The sequence below is a fragment of the Arachis ipaensis genome, chromosome B6, assembly GCF_059453495.1.
Source record: "Arachis ipaensis isolate K30076 ecotype BB chromosome B6, ASM5945349v1, whole genome shotgun sequence".
NCBI classification, from domain to species: domain Eukaryota; kingdom Viridiplantae; phylum Streptophyta; class Magnoliopsida; order Fabales; family Fabaceae; genus Arachis; species Arachis ipaensis.
In genome coordinates, this window is record NC_142441.1 from 7,390,707 (window position 1) to 7,409,855 (window position 19,149).

The following is a 19,149-nucleotide window of genomic DNA, read 5'->3' on the forward strand; positions in this document are numbered from 1 at the left end:
GTAGCTCCTGCATTTTTAAGTCCGAAAGGCATTAACTTGTAACAGAAATTACCATGATTGGTGATGAATGTTGTTTTGTCCTCATTTTCTGGGTGCATGAGTATCTGGATATACTTAGAATAGGAGTCCATAAAACTTAGTACTTCAAAACCCGAAGTGTTATCCACCAATTTTTCAATGTTCGACAGTGGATACGAGTCTTTTGGGCATGCTTTGTTTAAGTCAGTGAAGTCAATACACATGCGCCACTTGCCGGCGTTCTTTTTTACCATGACTACATTTGCCAGCCAGGAAGAGAATCTGATCTCTCGAATGAACCCTGCATCTAGCAGTTTTTGAGTTTCTATGACCGCTGCATCCTTCCTTTCTGTTCCTAGGTTCCTTTTTTTTTCTGTCTCACTGGTCGAGCATTAGGGTTGACAGCAAGTTTATGACATATGATGGCCAGATCTATGCCTGACATATCTGCTGATGTCCATGCAAAAAGGTCTGAATTTGATTTGAGCAAGTTGATGATGTTTTGTTCACAATCTGCAGAAAACACAGATCCGATGTTAGTATACTGGTTTTCTTGTTCAGTTAGTTGTACCTTTTTTAATTCGTCAGTTGAGGTAGGTCTATGGGACATCTCGTCTCGAGGATCCAGCTTAGCCAGAGGCGGGATGCCTTCTGTGTTGTAGATAGAGTTGATGCGTTAGTCTGGTTCTGGCGGTTTCAACTTTAGTCTTGCATTATAACATTGTCTAGCTTTCTTATGATCAGCATGTATGGTTGCGACAATGTTTTCCTGCACATGGAACTTTACATACAAGTGTGATGAGTTTGGAAAAATCTAAATTAATATTAGTGATGACTAAACATTATAAATATAATTAATTGCAAATTATTAAAATAATTTTGCAATGCAGGTTTTCTTATTGGGCCGAACACAAAAGAAGAATTATTACAAGCCTAATATGCTTAAAACCATTCAGCCTTGATGTTAAAATTATTGTGATAATGGTGGCTAAAACAAGTGTTTTATTAAATGGGCCAGCAATTGTGATACAAGCCCAATTAAAAGTCTTGGTATGAGACCAAATATGCTTGGTCCGAAATTAAAAGGAAATGGGGCACAATATTGCTTTATTCATTTAACAAATGAAACCCATTCCTTTGATTATGTTGCTGCATGCTCCAACGGATATCACTTTTATCCTTTGATGGAATCCAAATTTTATTAATTGGAGTTATTGCAGACCTTGGAAACATGAGAGAGAGTTGGTCTTTGATTTGATGGACATCATTAAGCTACACGTTGCTCAGCAAAGGGAGTGGAAAATCAATTCAACTTTATTCTCTTTCTTTGCTTCATTAATTAGTGTTCACAACTTCTCTCTCTCATTTCTTTCTTCCCTTCGGTCATATCACAGGAAACTATGGAAGCTAAGTTGAAGCTACCAAAAGGAAGAAGGAGCTACATGCATCAAGACCATCGAGTTGATGGCAAGAAAACATAAAAAATATAGTGGCTGAGATTCTTATCACTTATGGTAAGATATGGTGATGAGATCTTGGCTTCTCCATACCAAAAATGGTTAAAAGAGATTCGGCCAGCAAGGAGAAGATCTTTGGAGGGATGGCTTGTCTCTGCTTTTGGGTTCACTCATCACAGAAGGTAGCTAGGGTGGCTACGTGAGGAAGGAAGCAAAAGTAGAGCACATGAAGCTATCATCATCATGAAGCATCAAGGGCCAGAAATTCATCTTGGAGAGCAAGCCAAGGATGAAGCACTCGGATTGATGAAGATTGATGACCAAGGAAGGACTAGAGGTAATTGCATGTTGAGTTTTGCATGAGTTATCTCTTCTCTCTCTCTGGCCGAACCGGTTTTGTTCTTGGAGAAGAAGAAGTTGGCTTGGTTTTTGGCTTCAACTGTGGAGGCTTCCCTCTTCTATAAAAAGGGAGAACAACCACAGTTTGGAGTAAGGAGAAAGTGTGAGAGTGCGAGGCACAGTGTTCTCAGAGCTACCTGAGCTAACAGATTTTTCTTCTCCTTCAATGTATTCTGTTTAGTATTTTTCTGTTTAATTTTGTCATATCTTGAGTCTCATGGAAAAAGGCAAACAGTGAGGTTTGTATGAAAAAGCCATAGAGCGAAAAAAGGCAGAGAGTGCAAAATTAAAAGAAAAAGCCATAGATCTCCTTAGAGTTCCTTTGTTCATCTATGTTGTGTTTCATGATTCTGTGGGAATTCCCTTGTAAGTTGGGTTAGCAATTTACAGTCTGTAATCAAGAAGATTATAGTGAAATTCCATCATTGTTGTGATGGAGACTGGATGTAGGCTGCACTGCACTTAGCAGCCGAACCAGGATATATCTGGGTGTAATTTTCTCTCTCTTTTACTCCATTTCTGTTTCTACTGCACAAGAGCTAAAACTGAAAAATATATCGTGCCAAGTGACGAGACAAAAATAAAAGTCTCGTGACTAGGGACGAGACAAAAATCAAAAAGTCTCCTCAAAGACCAGCAAGTGTTACTGAGCAAAAAGGGGGCTAAGATTCAACCCCCATTCTCTTAGCCACTGAAACCATTAAAGTGAATAGTAGAAACAATGGCTCCAAAAGAATTAAGAGATGGTCATCCCAAAATGACATTATAAGGACTGGCATAATTAACTACAAAGAATTGAATGTCTATGGTTTTTGAGTACGGAGGCTCCCCCAACATTGTTCTTAACCATACATAACCTGACACGTGTACCCTTTCTCTAGAGAATCCTACCAACTCTCCAGTTAAGGGTTGCAGAGCTTTATCGCCTATATATTCAGTTAATAGGAATAGGATGAGTAGAAAAGAGTATATTGAGGAGTATAAAATAGAATCTAATTCTATATATAATAATATATTATTAAAATAATAAAAAATAGCGCCTAGTATCTATCGTTTACGACTAGGACTACTGGGGTATCTAATCCCATTCGCTTCCCTAGCTTTCGTCTCTCAGTGTCAGTGTCGACCCAGCAGAGTGCTTTCGCCGTTGGTGTTCTTTCCAATCTTTACGCATTTCACCGCTCCACCGGAAATTCCCTCGAGTTGCATTTTTTGGAAGGTTGAGTAGAACAATACATCGGCAATACATCCAGGGTTGAGTAAGACTTTCTTGACTGTGAGTTCTCCCATATGTACTCAAATTACCACAGGATCGTCTAAGTTCGGGCATCGAGACTTAAAATCCGATGCCCCGAAAGAGATTGGTTGAGTTGGAAGAAAAGCATGTGTCCCTTGGGAAGATCATTCCTACGAAACCTCCCGAGATATAATTTATAACTCCCTTTGAAGTGGGAAACTCTGCTGTTTCATGCCAAGTTCCCTTGTCTTTGGAAGTTGGATTGTAATTCGGTTGGTCTGTAATTGCAGTTGCCGTTTCTTTCTAGCCTCTGTTAGTAAAATATTTGTCTAGTAATCACTATCTCGCCAATCTCTCCAATAAGTCTTTGGCCACTATGCATTCATCAGTGGTATGACCGTACTTCTGATGAAATACAGAATGTTTGCTTTTGTCCACAAATTTCTGATCCTGATAAGTTTTTGCTTTAGTCGGCGGCTTTATGAGCTTATTGTGAAGGATTTCTTTGATTATGTCCTCTCTCTTTGTGTTAAACTTGGTGTATGAGTCAAACTTTGGTGCCAGTTTGAAGGGCTTTTTGAGGTCTTTGTGGTTTTGAGATCTAGCTGCCTTTCCTCATCTCGGCACGGTTGTTGTTTTTCCATACGCTGAGCTTCACGAAACTTTTCAATCTCCATTTGTCCCGAGGCCTTTTCTCAAAATTCTGCTAATGTCTTCAACTTGGTCACGGCTATAGTTTCTTGAAACTTTCCAGAGCGAAGACCGCTTTTGAGTGCATATAGGTGTACATCGGGACTGAGGTCCGGGATCTCCATAATCGCCTTGGAAAATCGTGTCATGTAGTTCTTTAGGCTCTCGTGTTGTCCTTGTTTAATACTGCTAAAGTAGTCCGATCTGTGTACGTATATTTTTGAGGTGGCAAAGTAGTCAATGAAGGACCTTGCTAACTCCTTAAAGCAAGAAATTGAACCTGCAAGCAACTTGAAAAACCAAAGTAAGGCAGCAACATCTAAAAAAGTCGAAAGAGATCAGTAAAGTATAAAGTCAGAAACACCGTTAAAAAATATCATTGGCTGAAACTTGGTAACATGAATGCGACGGTCTCCAAACCCTTCATAAAACTTTAGTGTAGTAGATAGTACGAAGTTCTTCGGAATTTGAAATTTCAAAATATCCTCCGAAAAGGGATTGAATATTGTCAGCTTTTTCTTCGGAGGGGTGATCTCCTGAGGATCTGCATCTCGAGGTCGGACATCATTCAAAAGCGCATTCTTGGGGTCCCCGCCTCGAGCTTCCCATTTTGGGCTAACAAGTCAGCCATTTTCTTAACTTTGGCTTGAAGTGCAGCATTGACAATCAACTCATCATGAGTCAGGGGAGTGGGTTGATGTGCAACATCATCAGCCATGGTCCTGCAAAAAAGGTAAGTCAAAAATTGGCGTAGGGTTACTTAGTTTCTTGGGCCCACGGTGGGTGCCAAATATTCTGTCAATGATACTCTTCCGTGCTATAGATCAGCTCTGTGACGCTTAGCAAGTCTTTGAAGCCTCTTGATCAGTAAGGAAGTAGCTCTTAGAACTCGGATTCGGACGTGAAACCTGCAAAAAGGACTCTAACGTTTAAGTCAGTGAAATATCTAAGCGTTGTTATTTATGTTACTTTTGTATAACCAATTTTTTATTAAGTCCGAGATTCTGGGCGGCAGCTTACGTAATGGTATATTTGTGGTTTCGTAACGTTAAATAACTGACCAAAGTTTTTACTCTTTTGACCGAGCATTGTGGGATATGGAACAATATATTTTGGTATTAGTGATTGAATTGGTAGTTAGTTTTTGGTATAGGTGTGACATAGTTATAATAAAATGAGGTGATTTTTGTTTTGTTTTGTTATTGATCCGTCCCTATAAGCTCGGTTTGACCAACGACATCGAAGTAATTCGTTCCTGTAAACTCAGTTTGACCAGCAGCACTAAAGCGATAAATCAGCGAGCCATATTTTGGAACTAACCACCACATCCTGATCTTTAGGATACAGGCTCAGTAAAACCGTTACACTACCTCCTTAAATAAGAGATCAAAGTCCGATCAAAGATATACGATTCAACTCATTCTCAATCTCCTAAAACAAAAAATTCACTACTCGTAATAATTGTTCCTTAGTTATTTCCTATGCAGAAACTAACTTAAGCATCGGAGTTCTTTTTGCAGGTACTTCCCACTACTCGGATGAGGCTTGCACCGGAGGCACGACGCTCAGCAGGAGCAGCTGCGCAAGTACCATCATAGCCATCTCTGATCAATACCTCGACTTGAGCATCAGACAGGAACATTTATGATTTGATTTGATGCAGCTGGAAAACTGTCTCTGAACAACAATGTTTCATGGAGGGGTGACTCGTGTTTGAAAGACGAGCAGGTTGGTGGCTACTACGACGGCGGCATTCGCCATGACCATGCTAAGTTGGAGCATACTGAAATACAACCGGAAATACGAATCAGCTCTTGAGCTCGATCGTGTCAAACACGCCATCAAACGGGGTACCGATTACCTTCTCAAAAGATTCACCTCTTCCGCAAACTCCACAACCACCATTAGCAACGACCAAACACAAAAACAAGTGTTGGATCTGCCCCGAGGAAATCTAATCCCCTCGCTCTGCATCGCATTGCACCACTTGCCCTGCTCTGGCTGCTGAAACTGCAGCCGCTGCATCCATCGTCTTCCATGATAACGAGGCCTATTCCAAGAAACTGATCCATGGAGCAGGCATGGTCTTCGAGTTCGCCATCCAAGGATTGGGAGACGAGTACTCCGACGGAGGCGATCCACCTTCGCTTTCTGGGATGAGTTCTTGTGGGGCGGAACATGTATGTACTTGGCAACCGGAAATTCTTCCTACCTCAATCTCATTACTAGTCCTGAATTGGATGAGAAAGTTGGTTCCATGTGGCAGAGTGTGTTTTCTTGGGACAACAAGCTTCCCGGTGCTGTGTTGCTTTTTGCTCGCTTCAGAATGTCCTTGGATTATGGCTAACCGTACGAACAAGTATTGAAAATTTATCAAAGCAAAAGGAGGGTTGATCATGTTAAACCATGGAAATCCACGCCCTCTTGGGTACGTGGCGAATGCAGCATTCTTGACTAAGCTATATATATAGTGATTACATGGGTAAGTGCTACTATATTCTACTACACTATATTTTGACCATTTCAAATATGTGATAGTATCATAGTGCTTACGTTGTTGTGTGCAAGGTAGGTAAAATTCTACCGTTCAGAAGCATTGGACTCAGGTGGATTACATACTTGGGAAGAATCCAGAGAAGATGAGCTATGTGGTTGGGTTTGGAGAGAACAATATGCTAAAATTGTTTGCTGTTGTTTACAATATGAGCTCGCATTTTATGACCGACTGTTTTGTCATATACATTTTTGTTAGAGCCACAAGACAATATATGGTGACGATTCTAATTATTGGGGTTGGCTCAGTGGGATTAAAAGGCAAAAAGTAACATTATTGATGAATGATATAATATAAAAATCAATGCTAATAAGTTGTTGGTGATGTTTAGTACCAAATATATTGGTTGACATTGTCTCTTATTGTATCTTTCATTTGAAGCCAGACCAACATCATCGATTCATCGTCGCCATGGGGTATCTGACTTTGTAGATACTGTATTAAAACCGTATATTATCACACATTCTTTTCTGGCTAACATGATAATATAAAATTATCTTGTAAAAACTATTGGAGTCAATGCTTCAATACAAACACAAAAAGAATTGTCAAAGCTCAACCAATTAAGACAAACCAGTATTAACTATTAAGTTACTGATTCGGTGATTTCAATTTTAGCAAGTAGCAACTACCTCTTTTTCTTTATTCTCTTTTACTATTTTTTAAAAAAAGTTTAGTGGCCAAAGGAATATAAATTTTAGGATTCTTTGTTCATTCAAAGACAAGGGTTTGTTGGAACGGGCCTGCTACACATACAAGCAAAAAGGCCTTACAAGTGATACAAGCTCCCAGCCCACAATCCTTCCACACGCGCAGTGAAATACATTGAATGGCACGTCATTTACACGCGCTCCACTCGAACGGTTGCACTTCGTGTAAACCGCTCGTTAATGGCGCACTCTTCCACTTCTCAAAGCCATTCAAAGAAATAACAACCGTTCCATTTTCAAGCAACTTTCAAAACTGAAGATATACAACTCGTCACTAAGATTCAAACTCTCCATCAACACAACATAGAATTATCGATCAAGAATCTCCAGAAAAAACAAAGTTATAATATTCAAGGTACGTTACGTTACTATTTTAGTCATTCTGTATATTTTTCACATTTCAAAATCGAAGAACTAGGTTTTACTGTTCTTCTACGTTATTGTACGTTTTACTGTTCTTCTTGTTCTACGTCTCATTTTACAATTTATAATGTTCTACTTGTTCTAGATTTTACTGTTATTCTTGGTTCTATGTTACACTGTTCTTCTTAGTTCTTCTAATTGTTACTGTTCTTGTTGTTGTAGTTATTCTGGTAACTGATTTTTGGAGTATATTCCGTAGTTAAATGGGTGTATATGGAGTAATCTGTTGGGTGTATATGGCATAAATTGTTGGGTGTATATTTCTGAACTGATATACTGTAATAGTTAGCAGTTGCAACTGTTCTTATATTTGCTTGTCCATGGGTGTATATTACTTGACATTGTAATGTTGCTTGACCTTGTATATTAATGCATGTTTGAGTGATATCTGACTGATATATATGGGTGTATCTATGGGTGTATCTTACTGATATCTATGGGTGTATCTGACTCATATCTATGGGTGTATCTTACTGATATCTATGGGTGTATTTTTCATTTCAGAAAAAATGGCAGCAAGAAACCAAGCTGGAAAAAATGTAAGAACAAATATATGTCTTAGATGAAATCAGTTTTATATAATAGAAATATATCTGACTATAATTTTGTTTTTGTTTACAGCAAACCAAAGACCTTAAGTGTGCAACACATTTGTTAAGTGATAAATTCAGAAACATGAGTGAGGAGAAGAAAACGATTGTGAGGGATTTGGGATTCGGTTGCTTGTTGCACATCCCGCCACTAAGGGTGCATCACCAAGTATTAAGGGAGTTGGCTAACAACTTCAAATTAGGGGAGAACAGACTGGAAACCAGATAAGGTTCTTTTAAAATAACACCAAAAAAAATAGGTGATGCGCTTGGCAATTATAATGCAGTTTATTGTGAAATTTCTTTCAATAATTAAAATCTGTGTGCTGTATTCAAAATGTATGAATTACAGATACTATAATATGAAGGAAAACATAAAATCAAAAAATACACTCATAACCTGCATTTTTTACACCCAAAGAAAGTTGAATATACACCCTTAAATCTATCCCCCCTGATGCTTTGTGCATAAAACCGTGAACCCTAAACACTTAAAACCTAAACCCTTACCCCCTAACCTGTAAACCCTAAAACCCTAAACTCTAATACCTAAAACCCTTAAACCATTGTAAAAAAAAAACAAACAGTATTTTATAACAAAAAAAACAAGATTCTGAAGTATATATATGTATCTATATGTAAAATGTGAATCACAAGAAAATTCAGAAATACACCCAAAAGAACAGTATTTTTACACCCATATTCTGTAACTATACACCCAAAGAGTTGTCCCCTGCTGCTGGTACCCTGAACTGATAATTCATAACATGTCCTTGATATTGGCTGGAATTTGAATGCACCACTGATGCAGCATCAAACAGGTTTATCTGAATATAACAAACTCACATATTAGCTAAACTATTAACGAGAAAAATAAACTCAAATTTAAAGAACATCACTTTTACCTCGCTTAAAACTTTCGTTTTCTTCTTCTTTGTGGCATTTGCAATCTGTTTGTCCAACTTTGAACCTAGCCTATTTTTTGGACGTCCTCTTGTTCGAATCCTTGGGGGGCTTTGAAGCTCGTTAACGGATTCCACGTTGGCGTCTTCGTGAGACAAAGAAGATGTGCCCTTTCTTTTGGATTTCAGTGATTCCATCTCAGCCATGACGTTATCGTACGCACGGTGCAGAATTGCAGTCAGCTCCTCCGATTCGGATGCAAATTCACAAATATTTTGCAAACGAAAAACCAATTGGTCAAACCTCTTGCTTCTTGGCTCCAACAGTGGCTCATCGTGGCTGCTCTTGATGTGTGTGTCGCCTTTTTACCTTCTTGTTCCATTGTTCCAGTATATATCTAGGTGACACTTGGCTTACTTGTTCAAAGCTTAACACGCTTAGTGCGTGACGACACAGTATCCCTCTCGACTTGAATAATAAGCATTGGCATTTTACCTCGGCTGCAACTGAGTCATAAGTAACCACAAACTTGTTGAATATTGAGCTGGAAACTTGTTCTCCAACCTCGTATGCTGAATAGCCTAGAGCAGAATTCGTTAATCTAGTGATGCAATTCACCTTTCCTCTGAATTGCGCTTGGACTTTCCTAAACTTTTGATGAGTGTACACATCTTGAAATTGAGCTTCAATGGAGGATTTGGTTGCACACGGTATGACCATATGAAAATCTGCAACATCTGATTCTCTCTCTGCTTGCTCCCTGCTTCCGAGGCAATTATCGTATTGTTTGACGAATTGAATAAGCGAGCTGTTCCGGGTAATAAAATTGTTAAAAAATGAATGCATGCTCTCGCTCCTTTGTGTGCTTCTCATCCCTGCCCAGAAGTGGTGATCCAGATAGATTGAAACCCATATATGACGGTCTTCATAGAGATCTGAATAATACACCCAAACACAGACAATAAATACACTCGATAAAAATTAAATTTACACCTCTGCTGCAGATTTTAACCCAACACTACCTGAAAGCCACTTGTTGTCTACAAGACCAAAATTTAGCAGAAAATCATTCCAATTCCTATCAAATGAGTCTTTGCTATGAGAGTTCCAAACAACTTGGCTCATTTCTTGTTCAATATCTGCATGTCCCTTGTACCCGTTTAATTTGCTTAGAATCTTCTTCATGATGTGCCAAATACACCAACGGTGAATTGTTGTTGGCATACAGGCCTCTAAAGCCCTTTTCATTGATGCGCATTGATCGGTGAGAAACCCTTTCAGAGCATTTCCTCCCATGCAACGAAGCCAATATTGAAATAACCATTTGAATGATTCAATTTCTTCGTTTTTCATCAAAGAACATCCGAGAAGTGTTGACTGACCGTGGTGATTCACCCCGACAAAAGAACCACAAACCAAATTATACTTGAAATAAATTACCATAGTGCAGAATGGAAAATCATTAGGTACACCCAACAAAATGCTTTGTATATACCCAAAAACAGCCAATATACACCTCTACTGCGGATTCATAAAAATACATTAATTTAGCATCATAAACAGGGACAGTTTGTTACCTGTTTGTATTGTAGGTGGTGTCAAATGAAATAACATCTCCGAAATACTCAAAGGTAGCTCTACTTCTTGCATCGGCCCAAAAAGCCAACTTAATCGATTGATCCTCCTCGAGTTCAAGCTCAAAAAAGAAATTCTGATTCTTCTCTTTCATTCTTAACAAATATTTCCCGAATTCCTTTGCATCTTCTTATTCGGAAACATTTCGCACTTCCTTGGTAATGTAATTCCTCACATCCTTTTCAATAAAATTTAACTCGCGGTGACCCCCGGCAGCCACAACAAATGATTGGTAAGTTTTGCTTGGTTTGATACTAGCCTCCTCGTTATTCTCTATTGTACGACGAATGGACATGCTTAGTTCCCTGTGCTGTTTGAGCATCTCTGCTTTACTTGGACAGCAAGGGTGTGAATGATCCAGCACAACCTTTGAAATGATCCAAGCACCAACATCCTTCAATGTGTGTATATAAATTCTTGCAGGACAGTTTAAACTGACTGTCGGATTTGTCTTCTCGGTCGGAGATATTTTAGATTTCCATTTTCCCTCTCTGCTTCATGTAATCAATTGATTCTTAATCTCGTTTCTCTTCCTATTTGTACTCCGAACTCTTGTAGAAAAACCTGCAGCCTTTGCGTAATTCCTGTAAAATTTTTCAGCATCTTCAAGGGTGGTAAAGGTCATTCCAACCTTCGGAACAAACTGGTCATCAACAACAGAGAGAGGCTGCAGAATACACCATGTCAAAAACTATAAATACACCCAATCATTGCTAATATAATACACCCGAACGGCACCAACTCAACTAAAATGATAATAAAAGCCATAAGCTGTAAATACATAGGCTGCAGAATACACTATGACAAAAACTAAAAACACACCCAATCATGTCTGATATAATACACCCGAACGGCAACAACTCAACTAAAATGACAATAAAAGCCATAAGCTGTAAATACACAGCCTACAGAATACACCATGACAAAAACTAAAAACACACCCAATCATGTCTGATATAATACACCCGAACAACAACAAATCAACTAAAATAACAGAAAAAGCCATAAACTGTAAATACACCCATACTTCCCGAAAAAATACACCCAAAAAAGTTCTGATCTACACCCGAGCATCTGCTATAAATTCCAGATAATCAATCAAAACTAATACATTACATTTAATCCAGAGATTTATGTTGACGCGTTAGTCTCACACTCAATGTTCACGAATTATTCAGCTACACAAAACTATACAAATTACTGCAATAAAATTCAGAGTAATCGTACGTAAATCAAACCTCAGGAACTTCGTTAGATTCAAATTCATAATCCACTTCGCCCTGATTCAGCTGCGAATCTGAGGTTGAATCATCCATTATCTTCAAAACGAGTTCAAACTTTGATTTCAGAAAACAAAAAATCGATAGAAAACGAAGCTAGAGTTACAAAGAGAGAAGAACGAGAAGAAAAAGAACGAGAAGAAGAACGAAGAAGGAAATAAAACGCCAACCATTCAATACTTTTTACTTTTTTAGTAGGCTTGCCCAATTGAAGATAAAATTCTATAATGTATTTTAAATTATGACAAATAATTCTAATTGCTTAAATGTTTTTTACTTTGACAAATTATTCGCATTCTATATTAAATTTTCGCTTATAGTTTTCTACTTTTCTCTCACTTTCTCATTTTCCCTCCATTATTAATATTATCAATCAACAAAATCAAACAGGGAAACTAAGAAAATAAATTTTAATAGTTACAAACCTTAGGCATTCTTCAAAAAACAGGATAGTTTTATTGCTCTTCTTTCCGAATTTGGAATTTATGATCACTTGCCCTCAAGAAAACTAATCAATTATGCAGCAATAACACACCATGAAAGTAATATTATAGGGTTAAATTACCATTTTGGTTCTCAGTCCTAGATGATTTATCTTTTGGTTTATGTATTACTATTTGATGCATTTTTATCTAAACTCTAGAGTCTAGAGTTCTTTTTTGAATATGTATTACTATATTTGGTGCATTTTATCAAATTGACATTATTTTTTGGAACGCTAAAATATCTTTTCTTTTTCGAGTCATTTTATTTGGTGTACATATTTGAGATCATTTTGGTGTATATACAAATAAAATTCATATAAAAACAAAGATTATTAAGTCAACTGTATTTATTTAAAATAAACATAAATAGACATATAGTTCAAATTTGATAAACAAAAATATAAAATAAACCTGCTAATACTGAAAAGCTTGTACAAAAGGTCAGTAATAACGTTATCTCCTGTTACACAGGCCTGTATAATAATTGGCAAAATTTGGTTACTTCAGTAATCATACATTTACAGTAAAGACTGCTTAAAAAAAAAACCATAATAATTAAAAAAATTACTATTTTTTCGGCAAAATGTGGGACTTTTTAGAGTATGGGAGTTTTCATTTGAAGAAAAAAAAGAATTAAACTCACCAAAATATATTTACATTAAAATGTTAATAAATCTAAATTTATTAGTATTTTATTCTCTAATCAACGGTCCAGATTAACCATCTAAAACCTTCATTACAAATATCTATCCTACCACAACTTTCTAAATACTTCTAGATTATTCCATACTACTATTCATATTTCTATATACATCCACAATCTTCTAGAATATTCTATGACCTTCCAGAGTCTTCTAAAACTTTCTAGAGTATTCCAAGACCTTCTAGGATATTCTAGAACATCTCGGAACCATCTAGAGCATTCTCAAATACTTCAGAAAATTATACAAACACGGTTAAATCTAACCTTCTAAAATTTATCGTGACATTCTCCCCCACCTAATGCGCAGACATCCTCGTTGCGTTCTGTTCATGATAGCGCTCTAGGTGTTCTTGGAATTGTCACAGATCTTCACGAGCTTCCCAACTAGTTTTAGTTATTAGGAGCCCTTTCCACTTGATCAAGTATTGGATACTTTGTGGTACCCCTATTCGTTGCACGACGTGATTAGCTAAGATATCTTCGATTTTCTTATCAAAGGATTTAATCACCACAGGCGGAGCAGGACTCGAGTCACCTCTACTTGGTTCATCTTGCTCTTTGTGATATGGTTTAAGCATACTCACATGGAAGACCAGGTGGATCTTCATAGAGGGAGGGAGTTGTACTTTGTAAGTAACCTCCCTTACACGTCTAATGATCTCAAATAGCCCTTTGTATTTGCGGATTAATCCCTTATGAACCTTGCGAAAGGCTTTTAATTGTTGTGAAAGAAGTTTAATCATTAACTTGTCTCCCACTTGATAGCTTGCATGCCTCCTCTTCTTATCTGCCCATTTCTTCATCCTCTTTGCAGCTTTGTCAAGGTAAGAACGAGTGACATCTGCTTATTCTTCCCAAGACTTAATCATATGATAAGCTCCAGGGCTCTTCCTGAGTAAGAGGAAGAAAGAGAGTGTGGTGTAAGCGGCTGTTGTCCAGTCACAATCTCGAATGGACTCTTCCCCGTGGACTCGCTCCTTTGCAAATTGTATGAGAATTGAGCAATGTCGAAGAGTTTTGTCCAGTCCTTCTTATTAGCGCTTACAAAATGCCTCAAGTAAGGCATTCACTCTCTCAGTCTGCCCATTGGTTTGAGGATGAAATCTTGTTGAAAAATGAAGCTCTGACCCAAGGAGTTTGAACAGCTCTGTCTATAGTCGTCCTGTGAAACGTGGATCTCGATCACTAATGATGCTCTCAAACAATCCCTAGTACTTCACCACATTCTTGAAGAATAGTCGTGCTGCTTTCTCTGCAGTGCAGTCAGTAGGAGCAGGAATAAAGGTAGCATACTTCAAAAATCGATCCACTATCACAAGAATAGATCCAAACCCCTCAGACTTCGATAAGGCAGAGATGAAATCTGGAGAGACACTTTTCCACGGTTGCCCTGATGGAGGCAGAGGTTCCAACAATCCACTTGGTGTCTTGTTTTCAATTTTATCTTGTTGGCACACAAGATAAGTCTTCACATAGTTTTTCACTTCATCTCTCATTTGAGGCCAATAATAAGAAGATTCAATGAGTGCCAAGGTCCTTCACTGACCTTGGTGACCATCTCACTTGGTATCGTGGTATTCTCTCACTAATTTTCTTCTTAGATTTTCCCATTTAGGGACGTATAGTCTTCTTCCTTTGGTGTAGAAAAGGTCGTCTTCTAGCCAAAATCTTTTGGTCTTACCTTCTCTAGCCAACTCCACCAACTTCTTGGCTAATGGATCATGATACAACCCTTCCTTGATGGTATGCACAATATCTCCTTCGACCATGGAAATGGCTACCAACTCAGCCTTGCGACTCAGCGCATCTGCTACCACATTAGTCTTGCCAAGCTTGTATTAAAATTCGAAATCAAACTCAGCTAAGAAATCTTGCCACCTAGCTTGTTTGGGGCTTAATTTCTTCTGAGTTTGGAAGTAGCTTGTAGCCACATTGTCTGTCTTGACAATAAAGTGTGAACCAAGTAAGTAGTGACGCCAAGTTCTTAGACAATGCACCACATAGTCATCAATTTCTCTTGAACGGTGTATCGCCTCTCTGTATCATTCAACTTGCAACTCTCAAAGGCAATAGGATGTCCTTCTTGCATCAGAATCCCTCCAATAGCATAGTCAGAAGCATCAGTGTGGACTTCAAATACCTTTTAGTAGTCGGACAGTGCTAGTACTGCTCCTTCTGTGATAGCAGCCTTCAACAAATCAAAGGCTTTTTGACACTCCTTTGACCATTCCCAAGAGTGATTTTTCTTGAGAAGATCAGTTAATGGTGAAGCCTTAGCGAAGTATCCCTTGATAAATCTCTGATAGTAATTAGCCAACCCAAGGAATGACCTCAATTCAGATACCTTGTTTAGCGGCTCCCACTCTTTAATAGCCTTCACCTTTTTCTTGATCCATGCACAGAGTTCCATCTCTAATGATGTGTCCCAAAAAATGGACTTCGTCCCTTGCAAATGAACACTTTTCCTTCTTCACATATAGGTTATTCTCTCACAAGATCTTGAACACGGTTCGTAAGTATTTTACATGTTCCTCCAAGGTATTACTATAGACAACAATGTCATCCAAGTAAACCACTACAAACCGATTAAGATAAGGTAGAAAGATCTCTTTCATCAAGGTACAGAAGGTCACAAAAGTATTGGTCAAGCCAAAAGGCATCACCAACCACTCATATGATCCATACCTCGTGACACACGTGGTCTTAGACTCATCACCATCGGCAATCCTCACTTGGTGATATCCTGACTTCAAATCCAGCTTTGAGAACCACTTGGCTCTACCAAGTTGATCAAACAAATCGGCTATCAAAGGAATAGGGTATTTGTTCTTGATGATTACCTTGTTAAGTGCTTCATAGTCGATGCATAGTCTCAATGAACCATCATGCTTCTTTTGGAATGAGACTAGTGCGCCATAAGGTGCCTTCGATGGACGAATGAACCCAACATCTAGCAAATTCTTGAGTTGCTTCTTCAAATCCTCAAGTTCTGGCGGTGCCATCCTATAAGGTGCTGAGGCAGGCAGCTTTACTCCGGACTCAAATTCAATCTTGTGGTCCACCTTCCTCCTAGGTGGTAGTTGTTTTAGTAACTCGGGAGGCATCACATCCTTATTTTCTTCAAGAACTTCCTTAATTTCGGGAGGAACGTCTTCTCTTTCAGATGTTGACTCCTCTTGTAATAGAGCCAAATATGTAATCTCTCCCTTCTTGAACCCTTTCTTGAGTTGCATAGCAAAGAGTATCGGTAGTCCTCCAACTTTAGAGACTGTAGGGACCATGCATGGAGACCCTTTCTCCATGACGCATACTATGTCGTAGTATGGCATAGGTATTATATTTGCCTTCCTTTGCAAATCGAGCCTGATGACTATTTTAAAATCGTCCATGAGTGCTACTGAGAAATCCACAAGACCTTCCAAGAACCAAGAGTTATCTCGACCCCTTTTGCTACTACTCCCTTAAGGGGTTCACCCTTGGTATTCACGGGTTTGAACCAGCCATTCTTTTTGGTGATCTTCAACCCAAGCCTCCTTGCTTCATCAGGCGTGATGAAGTTGTGTGTAGTGCCAGTATCGATCATACCCATGACGGGTTTTTCATTGATAAAGGCTTTGACATACATCAAGCCTTTCTTTTCTGTAGTCTTTGTCTCTTTTCCCTTCACAGTATTCATGTGTTGGATAGATCCAACACACTCAGTTACTTGATATTGAGCCTCTCGTTCCTCGGCGATAGATGCCAGAGTCCCTAACTTAGGGCAGTCCTTCATTTGGTGTGGTCCCTAGCACACAAAGCATCCTCCTTTGGGCACGGAAGCCTTTTTTATTTTCCTTGTACTCTTTCTTTGAAGAGTATTTTCCTTCCTTCTTAGTTGAGAAACTCTTCCCTTTGTCTCCCCCACCTTTAGTAGAACTAGGGTTAGAGGAAGACTTGGGATTCGAGTCCCCCTAATGATACCTAGTGAGTGATTCGGCCACCACGATGGCTTCATCAACATCCTTAACATTCCTTCTTTGTAGTTCTTGCTTTGTCCAAGGTTGGAGTCCATCAATGAAGAAGAACAATGCATCCTCTGATGCTACGTTGGGGATTTGAAGCATGAGAGTAGTGAACTCCTTTACGTAGTCGCTAATCGTACTCTTGTGTTTCAACTCCCTCAACTTCTTCCTTGCTTCATAAACCACATTCTCAGGGAAGAATTGTCTTTTCAACTCCCTTTTGAAATCTTCCGATATGGCTATGTTGCAAGTACCCTTTTTCATATCAACACACTTTCTCCTCCACCACAAAGTAGCATTATCAAAAAGATAGGGGGCTGCAGTGTGTACCTTTATTGTTTATTCGACCACCCCTTGGCCTTCAAAGTACCTCTCTATTTGCCATAGGAAGTTCTCCACCTCTCGAGCGTCCCTCGCACCCTTGAACTCCTTTGGCTTTGCGAGATCAATCTTTGTCGTCTCCCTTATAATGATTGGTCGAGATTTCGCCTCCTCAAACCAAACTCGAACTTCCTCAAATAACTTCAAGGAATTCTCAAGCTTCTCTTCAATTTGGAGCATGCTTTCTTTGAAAGCTTCTAGTTCTCCTAACACATGAGCCTCAAGAGTCTCCTTGTCATGTTCTTCCTTTGGAAGCGCTCATCCATAGAGGATAGAACATTCTCCAACATAGAAACTCTCTCTTCTAAGAAGTTAGAGTTCTTACCTCTAGCCTCACTTGAAGAGCGCACCATCTTGCTTCCCCATTGAGAAGGAATAGTATTCCTTCCCCTTTGAGACTCAACATGCTCCACGGTTACACTAGAAGCCATACCCACAAACCATTTGTGCTCCCTCTCGAACCTTGCTCTGATGCCAAATTGTCACGGCCTTGGACACACACTCCAACGCTACCGTGCCAGCACTCGGACTTACTCAACCTCTTAAGCTAAGACCAAGTCAGCCTTACCCTCAATACTTAGCAAGAAAGCTAAGTACACAAGAGAATACAAGAGAAAGGAAGCTTTGGTGGAAAGAACACTTTATTACTCGAGTATTTTTTTTTTTTACAAATGACTCGCACACACGACTCACATTAACTCTCACCTTCTATTTATAGTCATCCACCTCCTCAATGAATGGTTAGGATTAAATCTAATCAACATTCCAGATTAACTATCTAGAACTTTCATTATAAATATTTATCATACCACAACTTTCTAAATACTTCTAAATTATTCCATACTACTATTCATATTTTTATATACATCCACACTCTTCTAGAGTACTCTATGACCTTCCAGAGTCTTTTAAAACTTTTTAGAATATCTTCTAGGATATTTTAGAACGTTCCGAAATCATTTATAACATTCTCAAACGCTCTAAAGAATTATACAAACACCATTAAATCTAACATTCTAAAATTTACAGTGACACTAAAACCTAGTTTGCGTACCACGTTTTCGTTAGTGATTGGTAATCCTTGTTTAATTAAACAAAAAAAAAAAAAAGAAAAAAACGTACTCGGGGTATTTATAACACTAGCTTAATTAGCTATGGTTCCTTAATTTTTGGGTCTGGGTCACATCCACAATTTTGTATAATGTTCATTGTATATATGAATCATCGTCTCAAAGATTGATGATGATGATCGATGATGATAGATGAACTATGTATGAAGGTTATTTTGAAACAATGACATGGATAACATTGGTTCTAGCAGCAAATTAAATTAAAGTAATTACCCTCAAAGCGCAATATCAACAATTTCCTATCAAATTCAGTTGGAATCACCCTCTGTTGAGCTTTATTCTCATCCTCCTCCACCGACAAACTAACACAAGATAATTTAGTCGTAATTAAAAATATTATTTACACATTAAAATTAGTTAATATATTTATATATAAATATATATTGTTTAATTTATTTTCAATATATATTTATATTCTAATATATATTTTATATTAATAATTAATTTTAATAACTAATTTTAATATACACTTAGTATTATTCAATAATAACAATATATATACACTAAGGACTATAAAGTTACATTGTATGATGCATGCTACAATACTAACATA

The 19,149-nt window shown here is 38.2% G+C and overlaps 1 pseudogene; it reads left to right on the plus strand.

The window, feature by feature from the left end:
- The first annotated feature begins 440 nt into the window (after positions 1–440).
- The window catches only part of LOC148554515 (endoglucanase 9-like), a 43,016-nt pseudogene continuing 24,307 nt past the window's right edge, over positions 441–19,149 (plus strand).